Source organism: Canis aureus, chromosome 19 (assembly GCF_053574225.1).
Source record: "Canis aureus isolate CA01 chromosome 19, VMU_Caureus_v.1.0, whole genome shotgun sequence".
NCBI lineage: Eukaryota > Metazoa > Chordata > Mammalia > Carnivora > Canidae > Canis > Canis aureus.
Window position 1 is genome coordinate 23,847,487 of NC_135629.1, and position 20,185 is coordinate 23,867,671.

Genomic DNA, 20,185 nt, shown 5'->3' on the forward strand with positions numbered 1-20,185 from the left:
ACGTAGAGGGTATTTGGGAAATGTTTGCTAATCTACTTGGTTGAGGTGAGCACATATGCAGTATTGATTTTCTCTTGCTTGAAAAATTTTGGGGGGGACGCCTGGGTGGCTCAGTGGTTGAGCGTCTGCCTTCTGCTCAGGGCGTGATCTCAGGGTCCTGGGATGGAGTCCTGCATCAGGCTCCCTGTGAGGAGTCTGCTTCTCCCTCTGCCTATGTCTCTGCCTCTCTCTCTGTGTCTCTTATGAATAAATAAATTCTTAGAAAAATTTTTTTCAATTAGTTATATCAAAGTTGCCTAGAAACTTCATCAGTCAATTTACACCAAAGACGAAAGATGTTTCCCTTAGTAACTAAACCTCCTGTACCTCAGGCTCCTGGTTCCTTTCTTCTGACTCCTATCTGTCTCTGCCTATTTTTTAAAGCCTTTTTGAGATGTAATTCACATCCCATAAAATTAACCTATTTAGAGTGCACAGTTCAGTGTTTTTAGTATACTGACAGAGTTGTGCAATCAGCACCACTACCATATTAGACCGTTTTCATCTCCCCAAAAGAAACCCTATACCCATTTAGCAGTCAATCCCTGTTTCCTCCTCCGCAGCCTGTGGCTACTAGTCTACTTTCTCTCTTTATGGATTTGCTCATTCTGGACATTTCAGATAAATGTAATCATGCAGTATGAAGTCTTCTGTGCCTGGATTATTTCATTTAATAATGAAATGAAGCATAATGTTCTCAGAGTTCATCCATATTGTAACAAGTATTCCTTTTTATTGTTGCTCTGTTTTACTGTCTATTGCTTCTTCACATTCTTTGAGAGCTTTTAGTGGCATATTTGTTCAGATGTCTCCTGCTATTCAATATTTGCCTCCTTTACCCAACTGTGTTACATCTAACATATCCCTTCACTCGGGGCCCCAAGGATTAAGTAAACAACCATCTCAGAATTTGCAGATTCTAAGAAACGGTTCTATGTAACGTACATTTACCCAATTGGATATTCAACTATTAGAAAGCAAGTATGTTTGAAGGTAATATTCTTATATACAGAGAAAGACGTGCACATAGAGAATGGCTCCAAAGGTTAGGCAGACAATCAGGAGAAGTATAATAAAATTTCTAGATGAATCTGTCAAATACTTTATTAAGAAAAAGTACTAACCTGCAAAAGAATTTCAGTTAACTGAAGGAGGGATTGGCATCAACTGGGTTCTAGGAAATAGAAAAGTTATATGATGTTCTAAATTGGCTCATTTTTTGGGTATTATTAGAACCAAGTGAAATTGGTTCAAGTTTATCTGGAGCTTTGAAGTCTAGCCCTCAAATCAGTGAGTGTCAATTACCTCAATGTATGCTGCCAAGAAGATCACTTATTATTAATGGATCGTGAAATGGGATGTTAGGATAATTCTTTCTTATGAGTTCTGTCTCTGAGTACAATTGAGTTGTTTTCCTAACTGTATTTCAGAGGTCTAGGATATTTCTGTATCTAATCAACTCATCGCTTTTTCCCCTGCATATTATTAAGGCATTCATTAGCTTTCAGCAGCACTGCAGAAGTTGGCTTTGGTTTAAAATTGTGCCCATGGTAGAGGGAATGCTTCTACAAACCACTTAAAACATTATTAAGCTGTACTCTTTTCCCCCTCAGAATTTATTTAATCTCATTAAACCTAAAAAATGGCTAAGCAGAGGGTAGCATTTTCATTTTTTCTTGGTGAATCAAAACATGAAAAAGAATGCAAACATTAAGAGGTAATGAACATTGGATGCACTCTCTATTCTAACTTTTCAGACTTGAAGCAGTATAAAATACTTAGATGTCATTATCTAAAATACTTATGATGGGGTTGTTTTTCCTCGATAAGAAATTAATTGGTAATAAATCTGTGTTAGAGTGTAACTGGAAGTAAAAACAGACTGTACCAACTTAATTTGGCTTCAGGGATAAGATGGAAGCAGATGTTGGAATTAGCATTTTAAAATATTATCCCTCTAAGTCAGCATTTGGAGAGGAGATTGGTTGTGGAATTTTGCACGGGAAGCCGTAGGTTCACTCATCCAAGGTCTCATAGCCTTGAACTATGTTCTGGGGCCTCTGGAATACTCACAAAATAGTACTTAGAGACATAACTCATAACCAAGAATTATCCTAACATCCTCATGCCCACAAATTCGCACATCAACCATGAGCATGGGACATACTCGTCTTCTCTGAATTATTTCAATTTTGGCAGCATATATGCTACCAGTGTGAGCACTATCAGCCAAAAGCCCAGGTGACTCAGATAAGATGGGTTTTAGTCCTCTGTTGCTAGATAATTGTGTTGCCATGGGCAGGTCATTTAACTTCTGGGAACACCTGTTTTCTTATCGATAAAAAAGGACAATTAATAGCTGCCCTACATACTCGACAAAGTGGGAAAGTAAAAAACACTAGAGAAATAGAGGGTATATTTTATTTTATTATTAGTTTTAAAGATTTTATTTATTTATTTGACAGAGAAAGAGAGAGAGAGAGAGAGAGAACAAGCAGGGAGAGCAGCAGTCAGAGGGAGAGGGAGAAGCAGGCTCTCCGCTGAGCAGGGAACCCCATGTGGGGCTCAATCTCAGGACCCTGAGATCATGACCTGAGCCAAAAGCAAATATTTAACTGACTAAGCCACCCAGGTGCCCTTAGAAGGTATATTATAAATCAGCAAACTATGACTTAAATTAATGAAATAGCAAATGTTATAGACACAATTCCCAAATATCCATTTTCTCTAAGAACATTCCTTTGGAATTCACGCTAAGAAAACAATCAAAGGAATATATGAAGATATTCATCGGAGCATTATTAATACTGGTGAGATATTGGGAGTAACCTAGACTTCCTGCAATAGGGGACTGGCTGATTAAATTATGTTATGGCTATTTCAAGGAATGCCATACCTCTATGAAAATCCAAAACAGGGCAGCCCCAGTGGCTCAGAGGTTTAGCACCGCCTTCAGCCCAGGGTGTGATCCTGGAGACCCAGGATTGAGTCCCACGTCTGGCTCCCTGCATGGAGCCTGCTTTTCCCTCTGCCTGTGTCTCTGTCTTTCTCTCTCTGTGTCTCTCATGAATAAGTAAATAAATAATCTTAAAAAAAAAAGAAAAAAAGAAAATTCACAACATGATGTGAAGTGGGAAAGTTGCAGGTAACAAAACAGTATAACCTGCGGTTACATGGCTCTACTCTTTGGTTTTGTGGAAATAAAAAATATATATAGGAAAAGTTGTGTGTAGGTAAAACTAACAATGATTATTTCTGAGTGAGTAGAGTATGGATTATTATTTTTTTTTTTGTAGGAGGGTGATGTGTGTTCTTAAGGTTTTCTGTGTAAAGAACATACAACTTTTTTATAAGAAAGATATGTGTGTGTGTAATCTCTCTTTCAGTCTTTCTCTCCTCCCATGTTATTGATCCTCAACCTGGTCATTTTCTCTCCACCTTCCACCCTCGTGACTATTTGGCAATGTCTGACGTTATTTTGGCTGTCACAACTTGGAGGTACTACTGGCATGGAGTAGGTTGAGGCCACGGATCCTGCTAAGCATTCTGCAATGCCCAGGGTAGCCTCCCCAACAAAGAATTACCTGGCCAAAGTATCAATAGCACCCAGCTTGAGAAGCCCTGTGCACATCCATCCTTTGTCAGACTTCTGTTGGTGGTCTCACAACAACTAAGGAGAGCTGTCCATGGTGGTCTCTGTAGATAAAGCTCACTCTCTTCTTACTTTCTTCTTTTCACTGGATCTTGTCTTCCGTCCAGCCTATGGAATCTTGCCTTGTCTGAAAGTTAGAGGGGAGGCTATTTTTTCCCAATCTATTGTTCAAGATATGCTGTGGCTTTTTGATATTCAAAAACTTGGCTTCTGGGGCTCAGAAGCCCTTTCAAAACTATTATCTCCGGCATGGGTTTCAGCGGCCTATTTTGAAACTCATAAGCCATGGCTTTGTGTCTTTGTTCTCAGAGTTTTGCTTTGGTACATTTTTCCCTAGGGTTGTAAGCATACTGTCTAGCTGCTTGAATTTGTTACAGGCGAGAATGGAAAGTAGGGTCATGGACTAAAAGGAAGTACAAGGGAATATTTTAAAAATCATCTCAGCACATGTATTTACTCCTTAAAATTTATGACAGTGGTGTGCTAATAATCTTTACAAAATAAGGTGCTGACATGATGAATCATACTTTACTTTTTATTTGTGCCTCTTAAAAATCTTATTAAAATGTTGGAATGTTCTGAATTCACCAGGGGCAAAACCAACTCAGTGTGGAACCTAGTTTATCATGACTGGGTGGAAGTGTCGCCTTGGGGATCGCCGTATTCAACCTGACACCCACTCCTTGATATTCTCTATCTCATTCTCTTCTGCCTGGCCCTATATGCCTGTGCCAATTTGCAAGATTTATTTAGAAATTCATGTGTAAAAGGGAGATTCTCTTGAATTTTCCAGGCTGGGTACAATGTGAGGATATGCAGCATAATCGTGGCAGGAAAATTACTAAGTCCTACAAAACAAACTATTTGAAGTTTCTTTCATCTTGTGGCACGTAGAAGCATGATCACTGTTATCTTCACAAATTCTAACTCAACTTCCCCTTTTGCTGAGAGAGTATGTAATGTGTGGAACCTTGCTGAGAGCGAGCACCAATAGGTGAGGCTGTCACAGCTATTCCCTACCTATGATCCTTCAGTTGGTAGCCCCCACTCTCTCTTGTGGCTTTAGTGAATACTTCTAGGAGTCCAAGTAGATAGATGATTTCCAAATCTACATTTCCAGCCCAGATATTTTTATACTACTCAAGGTTCTGAGGCATCTCGTAGTAGGTGGAAACACATTTTTTATTTATAGACTTTGTAGCTTGAAAAATCACATTAAGAAAGATCAGATAGGCTCTCTGAACCTCAGTTTATCATCTGTAAAGTGGAGAGAATAAAGGTTCTCTAAGGGAGTTATTACAATAAGGAAAGGAGATAATGTGGATAAAAACATCAAATGCGTTAGCCATGCCCCACTCAGATCACAAAATTTCCAGAGACTGGAACTCCCAGGAAACTGAGTCAGGGACTCCCTGAACCTTTCTTTCAGAGGTGTTATGGTCTCAGAGTCAATGTTTCTCTTTGGTCTCTAGTTCTGTGGGTTGGCTTCTTTGTAACTTCAGTTGCACATTGCCTATAATTATCTGTCACATAATTATCATGTCAATAAATAAAATAAATAAATAAATGGCTCAGTCTCTTGGGCTCCCATTTTTTTAGGGAGGGGAATCTCCTTTTCAAATTCCAGGGGGAAAAGTGTGATTGGTTCATGCTACTTTTCTAACAAGACCACACAAGTCAGAAATATTGGATGGATGCATAGTTCTAGGCTTAGGAGCCCAAACTAATCTAATTAGCTATTGTCATATGAGTTGGTCAATCAGGGCATTGCATAAGGCAGACTCCTGGAATGGACATTAGTTCTTTTTGGAGGAATTCATAACTGTATGATTATAGTGGCGTTGCTATTCACCTCCTACACCCTGCCTGGGCATGGGGATGGGCTTGTAAAACAAGCTGGCCTAGACTTCTTTAACTTGAAGCCAGCATTTCTGTTCAATTTAGGGTCATATTGCCGGATATGGCTTGGAGCTGTTGAAGGACATCTTTCCTGCCTTACCTTCTCTTGGTAAGGGAGAATGAAGCCAATCCACACAAAAGAGCAGTCAAGAGATGAGGAAGAAATATTTACACAGTCATGCCCTCCCTCAAATACCAATATCTAGTTACATTTCTAGAGCATCTCAATTATGTAAACAGCCTCTTTTTTGCCTCTGTCCATTTGTGTTGAGTTTCTGTCACTTGCAATCAAGGATTCTGGCAAGGATGCTTTCTTAGAAGGGCATGTTTGGCAGGCAGGAAAATGTCTAGTATTGCAACTTGCTTGAAATCCATGGGATTTGAGGCCTACTGATAGATTTGGCCTCCCTGCTGGATAAGTCCCTGATCAAGAGTATTTCAAATGTCAGACGTCCAAGTGAAGCCTCTTAAATCCTACTTTAACATTTATGACCTTTGACTAAATAATGTTGTTTCAAGGTAAAGGCAAAATATTCAAGTCCAAAAATAAAAGTTGAATGGCATGTGGATTTTGTTGTCTGTATTAAAATAGAGCAAATGGAAAGAAAGTTGGAATAAAACCGGTGCTTTTATTTCTGCTTTCTCCAAAACTTTCTTCTAGACGTCTAGAAGAGTAAATAGGACAGGTAAGGACTGGAAATACTAATATTTTCACCATAAGATTGCCATATTATTAACTTGCATGATATAAGCTCAGCATCCTTGGAATCCAAGTTCCAAAGATACTTGATGACACTCCCCTCTTTGCCATCATCCTCATCTAGACTGAGTCTTTTCAAAGGAAGCTGAGTTGATGAACAGGGCAGGAAGAGATTCCTAGTACATGTCATCACTCAGCACGATGTGGAGGCTGCCCCTGAGAGTGCAGAGTTAGAAAGGAAAGAACAATAGTGGAGCCAAGGGTAGACCCATGGTGGGATACAAATGTGACTCTAAACTCTGTGTTTCCTCAGAATAGCATTCTTATCAGCTTATCATTGGTCAAGCATTTCTGCATTTCTGCCAATAGTCTCTCCTATGTTTAAAAATTTCAGCCTCCTTCCTGGGCACCTGGGTGGCTCAGTGGTTGAGCATATGCCTTTGGCTCAGGTCATGATCCCGGAGCCCTGGGATCGAGTCCCACATCAGGTTCCCTGCATGGATTCTGCTTCTCCCTCTGCCTATGTCCCTGCCTCTCTGTGTGTATCTCTCATGAATAAATAAAATCTTTTAAAAAATAAAAATAAAATAAAAATTTCAGCCTCCTTCCTGATTTTGTTGGGTCTCACCTCAATTTTGCTATATGCCCAAATTATTATTACTATTATTGTCATGTTTATCTTTAATTGGTGTTACCTTTTAATTTAATCTCATTCTAAATAACAGTATCCATAAAGTCACAAGTTTGGTGTTTTCATTTAGCTTTTCCCTCCCCAATATCCATCACAATAAATTAAAACTATTAAAATAATTCTTCTGTGTATCACTCAAAATAGTTTTGTAAGAAAACTGTGAGATGTAAAGCACATTTTGGAAAAAAAAAAACAACTCTAGGTTAATATACTGTTTCTTGTGTTACTGCATTTACACGTTACAAATACAGGAGAGATCACAGTTAGAAGCTTTATTTCTGGACATCAGTAGTAGACTGCAGAAGGTTATGTTAGAGTCTAGGAGGTGAGAACCAGTAAATTTTGATGGAGCAGAGGGGTTAGAGAAACAATAATTTCTTGCTTACTTTCTTTCTCCCCTGTTAGACTGGCAGCCCTGAGAGGAGTGGCTTTATGGTTATCTTGTGATCAGCGTATCCTAGTAAGAAGCAGAGAGCCTGGCATATAGTAGGGAGTCAATATGTGTTGGAGGAAGAAAGTGTAAACTGAATAAGGATTCCATCTAGGTCATTATGGTATGCTTCTGTTAAGTTCTTTGGGGTCAGGGATTATGAATGCCTTTTACAGTGGAATCTCAAGTGCCTAGTATCATGTCTAGCACAAACGAAATTTAAATATTTTTTTGTTTACATGAAAATATGTTTAGTCTAAGTTTGGTTAACTCTGATACAAATTGAATTACACCTCATCTTTAAAGCTTTACAATTTTGCCATTTCTGATTGATTGATTGTTCAATTTATTTTTTATCCCCCCCCCCCCAATTTTTGATTGATTTAGAAGAATTTGTTAGTTAAACTATTTTTAGGTTGTGGTAAAATACACATAACAGAAGATTTACCATCTTAACCATTTTTAAGGGTACAGTTCAGAGGCGTTAAGTACATTCATGTTGTGCAACCATCACTACTGTCCATCTCCAGGCCCCTATTCACCTAGCAAAACTGAAACTCTATACCCATTAAACACAAACTGCCATTCTCCCCAATCCGTCTACTCTGCAACTACCATTCTACTTTCTGTGTGTACAAATTTGACTACTTTAGGTACCCCCTATAAGAGGGATTATACACTAGATCTCCTTTCTGACTGGCTTATTCCACTTAGCATAATGTCTTCTGTGTTCACCCTTCTAGGAGCATGTATCAGAATATCCTCCCTTTTAAAGGCTAGATAATACTATATTGTATGTGTATACCACATTTTGTTTATCCATTCAAGGACACTGGGGTTGCTTCTCTCTTTTGGCTATGTGTATAACACTGCAATGAACATAGATGCGAAAATCTGTCAAAAATTTTAAATAAATTCATAAAAGAATCAATGAAAACATACATTAATGAATGACAACAGCAGTCTTCTGTGTAGCTGGGGGCAATATGACCACATTGGGAGATGGAGGGGTGGAGGGGACAGAGAAAGAGAATACCAAAGGGGTATTGTTTCTCTGATGATTCTACCTGAGGTTGGTCCTGCTTCAAACTAGCTCACATTGCTCCGTGCAACAGCTTTTGTGTGATCTCTAAAAATGCCTTCCCACCGTGGTTTCATAAATCCTTCTTATGCTAATTGGCCCTGAAGTGCTGTTCTTTTGCAAGGCATAAATTATTGAAGCGGTTGTGGTCAGTGAAGGAAAGGATAGTGAAACCCACCTGAGCCTTCCAAAGCGAACGGCCAGATGCCTTGTCTGGGTTCCAGAAGTTTAAAGCAAGCCTGACCACGCCATCCCAGGCAGGAAGTCATTTAACAGCTAAAACTGCTGCCTACTTCCTAAGTGAGGCGCAGGGAATCCGGGATCCGATGAGAGATACCTCACATCTTTTCACCATTGCAAGTTTCCCGGGCTTTTTCCCCCTGAACAAGACTGTAGGGAAGCCACTAGAATAGAAAGTGATTCACAAAGACCGACTGAAGCCATTTTTAGATGTTCATTCTCAGGCAGGAGGACCTATTAGGATCCACGTAAAGAGGGCCAGAGCTGGCTTTGCACATTGTGCTGGGCATCTGGTTTGGCAGGGGGTGTATTTGAGTGAGGGGAGGGACCCCCTTTGTGTTGGGGGAGTGTCAATGTACAAGATACGGATGTCTGACAAGGCAGGGTGAGCTCAGAAGCTTGACTCGCATTTCCTCAGAGGATGCTGGAAAAACAAGCTGAAAACAAAAAAAATACATCAGTCATTTCATTTATCAAAGTTCTTGCAGTTCCCAGTTTGAAGTAAGGGGAAGCAAAGCAAATATCTGCCTAGAAAAGTGAACTTGAAAGCTAGAGGGCTGGGGTAAATAAAAAAAAAAAAAAGTCAGAAAACAGTGCTTTGAAAATTTCAAAGACAAATGCAAAGGGATATACAAATGCTTTTTGCTTTCTGCTCGCCTGCCCCAGCCTGAGCCTCCAAGCTCAAGAGACTGGCTCAAGGCCCCGGTCTGGCATCAAATAGCAGTTTCAACTGTAGGCATACTACTTTACCTTTTTTCAGCTCCGGTTTTCCCATCTGTGAAATGGATGTTACAAATACAAGAACTTCCATCCCAGGATTGTGAGGATAATACCCCACATGAAGCACTTGGCATAAGGAGCCACACATAAGCCCCCCATTCATGGTAGTTAGTATTCTTGTGAGTCTCCCAAGTAAAAATTATGTTCAAAGTGCAAATTTTAAAACCGAAGCTTCGCTTGATCATATAAGGATTTTACAAACGGGCCTCATAGAGTTAGAATGTTAGCTATCAGTGGATTGATTAATCACCAGGACGTGCCCAACAGATGCTACAAATCAGGAAAATAAACACAATGTCTAAGCCATGTGGTATCACCATCTACAAATACAGAGGCGAGTCAGAGGGTGTTTTGTGAGTGTGCGTGTGCATGCAAAACCCTGTTGGCACAACCTTTACTGGTTCTTACATAAGAAGGTAAATAATTGGACCCCATTTTTATGAAGCAGACATTAATTGATTTTGCACTATCTCAAAGAATGCAAAAGGCAAAATGGATGTTAAAGACAGAAAGGAAGGGTGTTATGGAATGAATGGCAGGGATTTTTTTTTTTTTTTTTTAAAGAGGGATTGTTTTCTTTGCCTACAACAGTTTTTACCAGCTCTTTGCTTGGATGGCTTTCTGTCACTGAGGTCTTGGCTCATATGTCACTACCTCATGGGGACCTTCCCTGGGCAGCCAACCTAAATTAAACCCATCTAAACCCATCCCCCATTCTTTTAATCCTCTAGCCTTGCTTTCTTTTCTTTTAAGCCCTTACTCTGGTCTGAAATTACCTTGTTCATATAGTTGTTGATTTGCTCACTGTCCAATTCTTCCTGTAACAAGACACACAGGTCATATGAAAGCAATGGCCACATCTGCCTTGTTTTTAACAGTAATCCATTGCCTGGTGCATAGCAGGCATTCAATAAATAGATGATGAAGAAATGGAATAATTGGGGCTTATTTGGCTTAATTTAATTTAATTTAATTTAATTAATTTACTTAGAGAGTGAGTCGGGGTGGGGAGGGGGAAAGGGTGAACGAGAGAGAATCCCAAGTAGACTCCAAACTGAGCAATTTGCTGATGTGGGGCTCAATCTCATGACCCTGAGATCATGACCTAAGTTGAAATCAAGAGTTAGTCACTTTAATGGACTGAGTCACCCAGGTGCCCTTCATTTGGCTTTTCTTTTTAGAAAACATAATTTGCTGGGGCACCTGAATGGCTCAGTTGGTTGGGCATCTGCCTTCGGCTTGGGTCATAACCCTGGGGTTCTAGGATCCAGCCCTGCATTGTGCTTCCTGCTCAGTGGGGTAGCCTGTTTCTCCCTCTCCCCACCCCCTTTGTGCTCTTTCTTGCTTTCTCTCAAAAAAATAAATTCTTGAAAAAAACCATCATAATTTGCTCTTGTGGTGATTTGGTTAGTAAATCTCAATTCATCAGATCCCTTTGGCTTCTTGCCATTGCACAAAAGACACTGGAAAATTATAGATGGGATTTAACTATGTCATCTTCCCTCAGAGTCATATACTTTTATTAGTTTTCTAGGGCTGCTTTAATTAGGGGGCCTAACACCAGAAATTTATCCGGTACTCTGTTCTAGAGGTTAGACATCTGAGAGCAAGAAGTTGGTAAGGTCGGTTCCTTCTGAGGGCTGAGAGACAGTCTCTTTGGTGGCTCTCTCCCCTTCTGGTGGTCTGTCTGTAATCTTCGGTGTTCCTAGCCTTACAGATGCATCACCCCTATCTCTGTCTTCATCTTCACATGATGTTCTCCCGATGTCTTTGTTTTCAAATTTCCTCTTTTTGTAAGGATGCTAGTTACATAGAATGAAGCCCACCCTAAAGACCTTATTTTAACCTGATTACCTCTGTAAAGACCCCATCTCCAAATAAGGTCACATTCCAAGATACTAGGGGTTAAGACATCAATTTATGAATTTGGAGGATACAGTTAAACCCCTAACAATACTGAACACCCAGGATGGGAGAATATGGTATTAGGTAGAGCCACAGAATTGCTTACATTCCCCTCCCTGCCCCTCTCAACACCCCAATAAGTCCAGGGAAACCTGGATTTAGAAAAACCGCAGTGCTTAAGTGAATACTCAGACCTGTGGCTGGACCATGCTTGATACAAAGTGTCCAGTCAAGAAATATTTGGTGAATGAATGAATGTGGAGTTCTAAATGACTTGCTCCCTCCACTCTTCTAAGTCTTTGTTCCAAAGGTCAGGTGACAACTAGCCTGACCACTATATTTAAAATCACCCCCACCCCAGCACTAATCCCTTTACACGTTTAATTTCTCCCTACAACACACCTTCTCCTCAACTGTATTTTACTTATTTGTCACGTTATTGCCAGTTTTTGTTCACTAGAGGGTAAGCTCCATAGGAGCAGGAGTTTTTTCTGTTGTGTTTACTTCTGTAGATACTAGCACCTATTTTCAGTGCCTGACACAAGCAGAGCAGGCCCTCGATTTGGCCGAGTGAATGAATGAATGGTCTCAGGAGAGAGGTCTGACATCTCCTGGCCTGTAGTTTCAGGTTTTCCTTGTTCCTGTCCTTGTTCTCCCCAGAATCTCAGCACAAAGGGACATCTCAAAGATCAAGCCCCTGCTCTGATGCTTGAATTCCGCCTAAGACTGGGGACTAGTTGGTAGCGGTTGTCTGGCTCAGAGCCCCAATTTTGATAATTAGAGAGCAAAGGATAGAAAGTGTTACATGATACACAAGATAATATGGTATGGGATACGTGTGTGCAGAGGATAAAGGTATGGGGAAGAGAGACAGAAAGGCTTCCATACCTTCGTTCCAGCAGCAGGCTCAGAGAAGGGCAAATATACTTTGGAGTGCAGCTGGGGCAGGATGACGCATTATTTCATGTCGCTGCAGAGTAAAAGGATCAGAAGCTTGTGAGGCAAACCGTCCACAGGGAACAGCATAGTCCTGTAGAGCAACGCTCCTCAAACTGTTTGCATAAACTAACCACCTGGGGATCTTGTTCAAATGAAGTTTCCGATTCCAGGGTGGGGTCTCAAAGTCTGCATTTCTAACAAAGTCTCCAGGGGGGCCTCTTCTGGACTACACTGCGAATAGCAAAGAAAGTGGATTCTGCAACCAGCCTTCCCGGGTTCAAATTACACACAGTCGCCCCTGATGAGCTGTGATCTTCAGTAAATTAGCCTCTTTGTGCCTCAGTTTTCCTATCTATAGAATGGACATCACACGAAGTATTCTCGTGTAAAATGAATACTATTTATATGTCACAGATGAGGGCAGCCCGGGTGGCTCAGCGGTTCAGCGTCAGCCTTCGGCCCAGGGCATGACCCTGGAGACCCGGGATCGAATCCTGCGTCGGGCTCCCTGCGTGGAGCCTGCTTCTCCCTCTGCCTGTGTCTCCGCCTCTCTCAGTGTGTGTGTCTCTCATCAATAAATAAAATCTTAAAAAAAAAGAAAAAACGTCACGGATGATTAGCGTCACTTCACTTGGAGAAGGGTTAGCACAGAGTGCGACTCAAACAAGTCTGAGCTGTACTTCCAGAATTTTTAAAATAAGAAAGGATTCCGGTGTTGACGTTGCGCGTGGATTCTCCTCCTCTCCCATGCAGGCAAGTTACGTAAGGGGCCAGGTTAGTGAAGCCCCAGGGCGGCTAAGGACGCCTTGTTTGCAAACTGTTTGGGGCCCTCGGATGGGGACGCCCTGCGTGGGGATCGCTTCTGGTTGGGAGCCGAGCTCTGAATTCCGCCGGGCTCCCGCGGCTCTCAGGTGTTCCGGGAGGGTACCTTTGCGCAGCACCTGCCGGGCGGCGACCACGGCGGGGCGCTCGGGAGAGGCGCCGGGAGCCGAGCGGGGGCGCGGGGCGGGGCCGGGGGCCGGCCCACGTGGACCTCCGGGGCTCCGGGGCAGGGGCAGCCGCGCGCCCGGCCAATCAGCGCGGCCCGCGGGGCGCCCGGCCCCTCCCGGCCCCTCCCGGCCCCTCCGGGCCCCTCCCCGCCCGAGCGCCCCAGCGCCCGCCGGCTCCACCGCGCACCGCTCGCCACCCCGCGCGCGCCCGGCTGCGCCCGACCCGGGGCCCGGAGTCCTACCTGCGCTGCTGCGGCAGCTTCGGAGAGACCTGGGAACTCGCGCCGAGAGCCTGCGGGGGGCGATGGGCCACTCCCGGGGCGCCCGCGGGGAGGTGGCGCGGTGAGCATCCTCCGGCTTCGGAGCGGAGGTCCGTGCCTGCACCTGCGCGCGCCGGCTCCGAGTCCCGGACGCTGCGGCTCTCTCCGGTAAGGAGGGTTGGCAGGGCAGAGGAGGGAGGGGGGCGGGAAGACGGGGTGCGCTTGGCTGAACCCCCCCCCAGTGCTCAGGCTGTCTCCAGGGCGCGGCAGCCGCCTCTCAGGCTGATCCCGACTTGGCTCGGGGCAGCCCCCCTCATTCCGACGCTCCGCTGCGGTGGGTGGCTTGCGCCCCGAAGTTGGGAGCGGCGCTCCTAAGTGCAGCTGGGGCGGCTGCCAACTTTGGGGTTTGTGTCTGCCTCTCAGAGATCCCCGGGGTGCCCCTTGGAGGCGCGAGGGGCCGCTTGACGCATCGCTGTGGGGAGGGGGCGCGCCGGCCCGGAGTGAGCAGTGGCTTCGCAGCCTGGGGTTCAGCCCGTGGGTCTGAGCCGGGACCCGCTGGGAGCCCGCTTAGCCTGCGCCTGGGGTCCGGGCTGCGGGGCTCCCGCTGGAAGGACGCTGCGCGCCCCCGGGGCACAGCTTTCGGCCGAAGCGCTAAGCTTCCCGCCCAAGTGGGAAACTCCAGGGGGTCTCGAAGTGCAGCACCTCGCGATCGCCCGCCAGGCCGGAGGGTCTCCGTCGCTTCTTCCCCTCTTTTTCAAACTTTCTGGTGCCTCATTTGCCTTGGCAACCGGCTCCTGCAAGGGAGGGCACCTTTAACCCCCCACTCCTGGCTTGGGAAGGATGGGACGCGGAGAGGGACTGATACCCTCCCGCGCCTGGGGAGGCAGCCCGAGCCAGGCGCGGTGCCGCCGGTGCGTTTTTCTCCTGAATCGGTATCACTGAACGTTTTGGGGGTTCCACGGCTGCCGCTGAGAGCCTCAGCCAAGCTATGATTCAACTCCCAGGAAGGTGTACATGCGCAGGTTCATGCTGGGAAGTACCCAGGTGTCCACATCCCTGCACCCCAACCGGGATTTAAGCCCCCTCCCCTCCCCTTGGGGAAGCACTTGGTGAAGCATCTGCATCCCTGTACTCTTTCCCAGTTAACTTTTCTATGGCCGTCCCTCCAAGACTAGCAAGGTTGATGTGATGTGACAGGCGATCCCGGTGTGTGGGGATGGGCGTGTTCAAAGCCCTTAGTCGGCTTCTTTCTCTAATATCCTTGATGTAGGGATTATCCACACCAACCCGAAAATTCCACCTGCAACACCCAGACACCCACACTTGCCCAATCACAATATAATCAGTGTTTTCCACTTGGTCATTCTTGAACAGATGTAGGACTTAAAAAATTCTTCAACAGCTCGCTGTGGGTTTTACAGTGACAAGCACTTCTGCTAAGTTTGTAGTCATAAATCTAGTGCATAAGCCTAACACTTGCTTTGGATTGGAAATACAGATCTTAATAAGGCAGCAAGAGAATGGTTTTTCAGAATCATCGTGACTAATGATGACTTACGTCCTCCCAAACTGACCGCGCCAGTTGGCATTGCTCAGTTGTGCAAAAAGCTTTCTTCATATGTGTGGACATTTCTTGACCAGTAATCTCATAAAGCTGTATTTCAAGGTTTCCTCCGTCAGTTCTGCTCATTGTTCTGCTTTGTGTGACTTTTCTGCCTTCCCTCTGTGCCATTTTAACTACCTTTGACACTTTAAAATTTATTACAAGGTTTTAAGTCACGATTTGACTTGGCCAATTTTCCCTGTTAAAGATAAGAAAGTTGCTATTCCCAGAAAAGCAAGAGCTGCTAGTTCACTTATTTTTCAAGGACTTTAATTTTTTTTTTAACTTGTCTCCCAAACACACACAAAAACCTCACAAATATCTCTACTTAATTACCGAATATTTTTCATTGGAGGCAACATTTCCATATTTCTAGTACTAGAATGTTCTAGGTCACTTGAATTTCAATATTCATTTTTTGCTTTTTTTAGAGATGTGTATTGTTTGATGACCTAGTTCCATTTAGTCTAAAAAAAAAGTCTTTGTCCCCCTAACTCCTTTTCAGTGGCACATAGCCTTTCTCTAATAGCTGCTTTTATCTGCACAGCTCATTTATTGTTACACTTAATATAATACTTTGTTATGTAAATGACATGTTGATGCATATGATATTAAAACTGCATTCACTGGGGATTAACCCATGGGGATGACATCATCACCAGCCAATCCTCTATCTGATTTGAACATGCATTGACAAGAGTCACATTATCATATTGAGCAAGGGTTTCTATATTGCCTGTGATGAATGAGAGAAAGAGGGAAATCATTTTGGCTCTTTCTTACTCTCAATTAGCTTCCCAGTTGGAGAGTTTTGGGGATTTCTATACTAAGAAGCTTAGTTTAATAAATTCTCCGATTGCAATTTATAGATCTCTTTAGAATTTGCAGAAGTATGTTTACCCCCTTATGCCTTCCTCTTCTTAGGGAGTCTTATACATTTTGGTTCTATTTCTTTACAAATATGGATAGACATCATAGTAAATGGACTAGTCCTTTGACTTTTTTTTTTAATCTCAATATAAATGGAGCATCTAGATGATGGATTCATTTGTGTACATATGTGCATTTCATCAGGTGTTGGATAAATAAATCTGCTAGAATTAGCAAAATGACTTCAAGTCTTGAAGCCAATTGTGGATGACTGGGAGATCATACAGTGTTCTTAATCCTAATTTGTTAGGGAGATACAGGATTGAGGTGAGGGACAGGCATTGGGAAAGAGACATCCACAAACTGGTGAATTGATCTTGGCCACATTAATCACTTCATAAACTATTTGTTTTGAAAATATGACCAAAAAAAGCTCACGTCCTTCCTAGTAGTCCTTACAGACATAGGCTTGAATTACACTTTGTAATAATACCCCACTCAGTTCATGATCTCTGGCAACCCACCTCTCACAAGATAAAATGAGCTTTGATATCTTTTAGAAAAATAAAAGTAACTCTTCGTGTTTTACAGTTGCTAATTCAAGCTAATCCACTTTCTTTCCTAAAGTCTGTGAAAAAGGGCTCCTGTGTGTTTTTTTAAACATAAATTTAATTGCATAATCTGGTTTAAAGAAAGACTCAAAGGCTCACAGAATTTTAAAGCTGGAGAGTACCTCAAGAGTTCAGTATTCTAAAAGATCAAGGGTAGAAGGTGTTAGGACTTAAGTCTTCTGCAGCGTAAAGAGAACGGGGATCCTAACTTCTAGCCCAGTCTCCTTTCCTGACTTTTCCAATAAAGGCCTGCAAGGTCGTGTTGGGATGGTGGAAGGACCCCTCATTTCAGCTGTCCCTGTAGAGGAGGACTGCGTCCACCTCTTTCACTATCAAGGATCAGTTTGTTAGAACATTATGCTGGTTGAACCCAGCTCAGGGATTTGACACCTGTATGTACCAGCTAGCTTGGGCCACTACCTAGTAGTTGTCGTAATATCTGCAGTTACGAAAGGAACATTTAAAGGGGGGGTGGTGGCGGGCACCTGGGTGTCTCAGTTGGTTAAGTCTGCCTTTGGCTCAGGTCAGAATCCCAGGGTCCTGGGTTGAGTCCTGCATCAGACTCCCTGCTCCACGGGGAGCCAGCTTCTCCCTCTGCCTCTGTCTCTCTCTCTGTCTCTCATGAATAAATAAATAAAATCTCTAAAAAAAATAAAGGGTGGTGGCAGTGGAAGAGGATTGGGGTAGGGTGATTTAATTTGGACCTATTTGAGCACGTGAAAAGACACAAATATTAAAATGAAGATGAGGCATGTTACAGGGTTTGAGAGCTCAGAATATTAATTTATCGTGTGATAGCCTCCTCTTTCATACTTTGTACTTTGTAGTTGCTGTAAAACCAAACTGGTAATTTGGAAAAAACCCCTCTATTTTCTGGTATGGTTGTAAGTAATGATAATGGTGCCCTGCATTTGTTGAACACGTAGTGTGTGGCAGGTGTAGAATGTTGATGTTAATGAAACATCCTGGTTAATAAATGGCTTTCTGTATATGGGTGAACTACTGATTTTCAAAGAGTCATGAATCTAAAACCGTATTGAATCCTTTTTTGTCACTCTTTTTAATTCAAAAGATGTCAGGATCTTTCAGTAGCAAGTCATTAGCATGAACATAGATAATTTTAATTCAAAAGTATGGTAGTGTCAGATATTAGGGAGTTCTTGTTAATAAAATGGCAAATAAAAATAAGACACTATATTTAGAAAGATAGATAGTAAAGATGTGGCTAATTTGTCTTTCATAAGATTGGTTGTAGTATTGTTAGTGCAGAAGAATAAAATACCTCTTTTAGAAAAATTTCCTTGTATTTCTTATGAAGAGAAAACACTAGGCTTTTTTTTTTTAAATAAAAATGTGGCATTGCCAAAAAAAAAACTATGTGTTTTTTTTTTTCTGTAAGTTGATTTCAAACTAGAAAGCAATTGAACATATCTGCAGCATTTCATTTGTCTTAACTAAAGGTGGAACTGTCCAAAGCCAGTTATTATTAGTTTTTAAATGACGATTGTATCTACTTGAATTTTCTGTTTCATATCTGTGTCACATATCCCAAAGTTTTCTCTGAAAATTCAGTTTATTTTATTCATTGACTTTCATCTTTTGCTTAATGAATAATGAAAATACTGATGAGACTTGGGTATGCCATAGGTGCTTCCCTCTGCATTACTGGACCTAAAACTCAGACTTGAGGCACAGTGTCTAAAATAATCAAAGAAGGTTTCCAGCAAGCAAGATATTTAAAGACCATCTAGGGCAGTGGTTCTCTCTTTTTCTTTATTTTTTGTGTATTTTTTTATTGGAGATCAATTTGCCAACATATAGCATGACACCCAGTGCTCATCCCGTCAAGTGCACCCCTCAGTGCCCATCATCTAGGCACCCCATCCCCCCCGCCCACCTTAGGGTAGTGGTTCTCAACTGGGGGCAGTTTTGCTCTGTAGGGGACCTTTGCCAACATCTGGAGACAGTTTTGCTTATAACGTGGGATGGAGTTAGGTAGGTCTGTAGTGGGTAGAGGCAAGTGGTGCTGCTAAACTTCCAATAAGGCATAGGGCAGCCCCCAAAACAAAGAACCCCGGAGCCTGAAATATGAATAGTGGGGAGGTGGAGAAACACCGATCCAGAGCAACTTGGGGCCCAGACCAGTGAAATGGCTTATCCAGTGTCCTCAGCTCCCTATTTCTGGCAGAGAGCTGAGGTCTCTAATGTATAAGCTAAGATTCTTGTCATCACTCCAGGCTTCTGTTTTGAAGATGTCTTTTCTTTTTGATTTAATTTATAAAGATAATACAGGTATGTGGTAGAAAATTCAAAACACTGTAAAACGGTTTGAAAAGGAAAGTGAAAAATGAATCCAGTTCTGCCATTGAGATAATACCTTTCTGTGTTTCAATACGTATATTTCCAATTTCCCCCTTCTGTCTTTATCTTCATGTAGATGGTTAGACCAAATCATTTTAGATAAATGGGGTCACCAATCATATAATCGGTACTGCTTTGTTTACTCGGCAAAGGGCCATGAGAAGCCCTTTGGTGTACTCATGGCTGGGGAAGGAGTCTGACATCCATGGGGTCAGATGAAATCCCCTTGATTGTGAAGACTTTCTCTTCAGTGGTGGCCATTTACCTGCATATATATGAGACTCGGATGCACTGTGGAGCCATTCTGGGAAGGATGATAGTTCAGTGGAAAGAGCTCTAGGTCATTCTTTTTCATGGCTGTATGTTTTTTCTCTTTAAAAATGCATCTTCCTACTGGCCGTGAAACACCTGAACTTAAAAAGCAATTTTGAGTTTCTTTATAATGCATTCCCCTCTGCCAAAGACAGCAAGTTTCATAATGTCAGTGCTGGAATACGTCCTTCAGTTCGATTTTTTATTGTTGGTGTCCGGTTTAAGATTTTAAGTAGTTTGAAAGCCAGACGTATTTTATACAGTGGGGCATTTAGTTAAGGCCATCTCAAAATACATAGTTGGGGTGAATTCTCTGTATATGTCAGAAGGGGCAAGAATTCACTGGGGCCTGCAATCTCCGTTACTATTTAAATCATTTGGCAGCTCTTCCAGAAGCAGCCAGATTGTAATGTAAACATCTGTTACCTTTTCTCTGCTTTCAGAACTGATTATGCAACCCGGCTTCACATCCGAGACACAGCTTTCTTCATCTATATTTTTGGATTAATTCCTTCTCAACACACACACACACGCGCACACACACATGCACACATCCACGGACAGAAATCAAAAGAGCCATAAAATTGGTTACCATGGGTCCAGTCCTCCCAGGATAAAACTCGTGTCTTCACACTTTGTTCTGCTCTTTGCAGACCGTTGGATCTGCTCAGGAGCATGGAGTTCCATTAAGCAAGCTGGGCGATGGCTAGGACTCTGTCCCCTGGTACCAGTCTGGTTCTCCCTGTGTGCTGAATTTTCACTCACCTCAGCTGAGGGGATTTGGGGAATGAACTGGTTAACATTTAAACATCCCCAGTAAGGG

The 20,185-nt window shown here is 42.7% G+C and overlaps 1 protein-coding gene and 1 long non-coding RNA gene across 3 annotated transcripts in view; one reads left to right on the forward strand and one right to left on the reverse strand.

The window, feature by feature from the left end:
• Positions 1-7,238: 7,238 nt before the first annotated feature.
• Positions 7,239-13,324, reverse strand: LOC144289763 (uncharacterized). Its single transcript, XR_013357680.1, has 2 exons — positions 12,306-13,324; positions 7,239-9,169 (listed from the first exon to the last, which is right to left on the reverse strand). It is a non-coding gene; the product is annotated as an uncharacterized LOC144289763 (long non-coding RNA).
• Positions 13,325-13,512: 188 nt separating this feature from the next.
• Positions 13,513-20,185, forward strand: part of TAFA4 (TAFA chemokine like family member 4) — a 171,763-nt gene continuing 165,090 nt past the window's right edge. The window contains exon 1 of one of the 2 annotated variants that reach the window (XM_077858117.1): positions 13,513-13,773. The gene's annotated coding sequence lies outside the window, so the exon portion shown is untranslated. The remainder of the gene's footprint in view (positions 13,774-20,185) is intronic. The other variant, XM_077858119.1, reaches the window with a different exon arrangement.